Consider the following 3,878-nt stretch of genomic DNA (forward strand, 5'->3'; position numbering starts at 1 on the left):
AACAGGTAAAAACAACCCAAGTATCCAAGTATCAACAGATGAATGGATAAGTGGTATATTTTGTTTATCCATTCATCTGTTGATACTTGGATACTTGGGTTGTTTTTACCTGTTGGGTATTGTGAATAACGCTGCTATGTACATGGGTTTTGAGTCCCTGCTTTCAATTCTTTTGGTCATATCTTCAGAAGTGAAATTTTTGGATCATATGGTGATTCTATGTTTACTCTTTTGAAGAACTGCCATATGAATTTTTCCAAATGATTACGCTATTTTACATTCCCATCAGCTGAGAGTAAGTGTTCCAATTTCTTCAAATGTGTTTTAAAGTATCCATGTTCACATCACCAAATCATCATTTCTATCATCCCCAGGAGCTTTTAACATTTTATTTATTTATTTATTTATATTTGGCTGTGCTGGATCTTTGTTGCTGCACCTGGGCTTTTTCTACTTGCGGTGCTTGGGTTTCTCATTGCGGCGGCTTCTCTTGTTGCAGAGCACAGGCTCTAGAACGTTTGGGCTTCAGGAGTTGCACCACACCAGCTCAGTAGTTGTGGTGCATGGCCTTAGTTGGCATGTGGCATGTGGGAGCTTCCCAGATCAGGGATTGAACCACTGTCCCCTGCATTGGCAGGTGGATTCTTAACCACTGGACCACTAAGGAAATCCCCAAAAAGCTTTTTAAAAAATGGCTGCCAAACTCTACTGTGGATAAGAATAACCCAAAAAGTGTGTTAAAGTGCTGATTACTGCCCTCATCTTGGATCTTCTCATTCAGTAGGTCTTCAGGTAGCTCGGGAATCTGCATTTTCATACAGTTGTCCCAGGTAGTTCTCATGCAGGTGGGTCTATGTGTTATGATTTGAGAAAAACTGAGATAAAAGTTCTAAACTCAGAAGTGATTCCCTCAGGAGCCAAAGCTTAAAGTTTTACCTCTTCTTGAATTCGATTCACTTTGATATGTTAGTGAATTTTAGGTCTGTGCTTGAGTGACTGTATGCAGTCAATGTAGGGAAATTTGATTTCAAGACTTCAGGACAAAAAGTCTTGTAGAAGTTACTTCCTGACTTTTTCAGCTGTCTACATTTTAATCATCTTACATTTTCTCCTATTTTTTCTATATTTTCCAAATTTCCAACATTAGACATGCATTACTTTTATTATTAGAAAAATGCTTCTCAAATCACTGAACCAAAGAAAAAATTTTTAAAGGTTCAAATATTTCCTCTGTGAAGTTTTTTCTTCCCACTTCCCTTCCCCCCAAGTCATATAAATCACTCTATGTCCACGCTTTCCTGACGTTTGGTTTATAACTTTTCTAGACTATATCTCTCATTGAATGACAGTGGTTGCACTTAATAGAAACTTCAGACAGGAGGCTGGTTTGTCTCTTTAACATGGCCACAGTCTCTTTAACAGGGCTGTACAAGTGAGAGGAATAAACGCTGGAGGCGGGAACATTGGATACTTTCCATCTGCTAACCCCAAACTCCCAATCCATCCCTCCCCACTACTTCCTCTACCCCACCTCTTGGCAAGTTCTCTATGTCTGTTTCTGTTTCATAGACAAGTTCATCTGTGTCCTAGTTTGGATTCCACATATAAGTGATATCGTATGGCATTTGTCTTTCTCTTTCTGACTTCAGTATTTTATTCTTTCTGATGGTATTATCAATTGAACTGTTTTCTTAATTTCACCTTTTGATGGTTTATTACAAGTGTAGTAATATACTTGGTTTTTGTAAATTGATCTTGTATTTTGCAATCTATCTGAACTCATTAGTTATAATAGTTTTTTAGTGGATTATTCAGGAATTTTTGTATCAAAGGTGTTATCTGTGAATGCACATTGTTTTACTTCTTCCTTTCCAATCTAGATGCCGTTTCTTTCTTTTTGTTGCCTAACTGCCCTTGCTCAACCCACTCCAGTATTCTGCCTGGGAAATCCCACAGGCAGAGGAGACTGGCGGGGTATAGTCCATGGAGTCACAAAGAGTTGGCCTCCACCGACCACAACAACACAATGTACAACAACTTGCCCTGGCTAGAACCTCCAGTACAATGTTGAATACAAGTGGCTATAGCAAATATTCTTCTCTTATTCATAATCCTAGGAAGAAAGCAGCTGGTCTTTTGCCATTAAATGTGATATTTGCTGTTGGTTTTTTATTATGCCCTTTATCAAGTTGAGAAAGCTCCCTTCTATTCCTAGTGTGCTATGTTTGGGTTTTTTTTTTTTATTTTTCTGGTCATGAAAGAGTGTTGGATTTTGTCAAAAGCTTTTCTATGTTTATGGAGATGATCATGTGGCTTTTGTTTTTTATTCTATTGATGTGGTGTATTATTACATTAATTAGGTTTTTAGATATTAAACCTTGTATTGGGATAAATCCTGCTTAGTCATGGTGTATAATTCTTTTTACATGTTGCTAGGTTTGGTTTGTTGAGAAGTTTTGCATCAGTATTGATAAGAGATATTGGTCTGTGATTTTTCTTTTCATGCAGTGTCTTTATCTGACTATGTGCTGTGTGCTTAGTCGCTCAGTCATGTCCAACTTTTTGTGACCCTATGGACTGTAGCCCGCCAGGCTCCTCTGGCCATGGCGATGCTCCAGGCAAAAACACTGGAGTGGGTTGCAATGCCCTCCTCCAGGGGATCTTCCCAACCTAGGGATTGAACCCAGGTCTCTCTCATTGCAGGCAGAGTCTTTACTATCTGAGCCACAAGGGAAGACCTTTATCTGACTACAGGGTTGGGATAATTCTGGGCTCATAGAATGAGTTAAGAATTGTATCTTCCTCTTTCATTTCCTGAAAGATCTTGAGAAGGATTGGTATTAATTGTTCTTTAAATGTTTGATAGAAATTATCAGTGAACCCTTTTGGTTCTGGATGTCTCTTTGTTGACAAGTTTTTGATAACTGATTCAATCTCCTTGCTAGTTATAGGCCTACTGAGAATATTTTTTTTTTCTTGGATCCACATGGGTAGTTTGTGTCAGTCTAGGAATTTTTCCGTTTCATCTAAGTTATCTAATTTATTGGCTATAATTATTTTTATTTCTTTAAAATTCTTATCTCTGTAAAGTTGGCATTAATTTCTCCGTTTTTATTTCCAATTCTAGCTATTTCAGTCATCTCTATTTTTTTCTTGGTCAGTCTATCTAAAGATATGTCAAATTTGTTAATCTTTCAAACAACCAGTTTTTGGTTTCATTGATTTTGGCTTTGTTTTTCTTTTTTTCAAGTTCATTAATTTCCACTCTAATTTTTATTGCTCCTTTCCTTCTGCATGCTTTAGGTTTAGTTTGCTATTCTTTTTCACAGTATCTTGAGATGGACTGTAAGGTTACTGATTTGAGATCATTCTTGATTTTTCTTGTAAGGCAGGTCTGATCGCAACACATTTTCTCAGTTTTTGTTTATTCCTAACTGCCTCTTGAGAAACTATATGCAGGTCAGGAAGCAACAGTTAGAACTGGACATGGACCAACAGACTGGTTCCAAATAGGAAAAGGAGTACGTCAAGGCAGTATATTGTGACCCTGCTTATTTAACTTATATGTAGAGTACATCAGGAGAAACGCTGGGCTGGAAGAAGCACAAGCTGGAATCAAGATTGCTGGAAGAAATATCAATAACCTCAGATATGCAGATGACACCACCCTTATGGCAGAAAGTGAAGAGGAACTAAAAAGCCTCTTGAAAGTGAAAGAGGAGAGTGAAAAAGTTGGCTTAAAGCTTCAACATTCAGAAAATGAAAATCATGGCATCTGGTCCCATCGTTTCATGGGAAATAGATGGGGAAACAGTGGAAACAGTGTCAGACTTATTTTGGGGCCTCCAAAATCACTGCAGATGGTGACTGCAGCCATG

The sequence above is a fragment of the Bison bison genome, unplaced genomic scaffold (genome assembly GCF_000754665.1).
Source record: "Bison bison bison isolate TAMUID 2011002044 unplaced genomic scaffold, Bison_UMD1.0 scf7180017458152, whole genome shotgun sequence".
Lineage (NCBI taxonomy): Eukaryota > Metazoa > Chordata > Mammalia > Artiodactyla > Bovidae > Bison > Bison bison.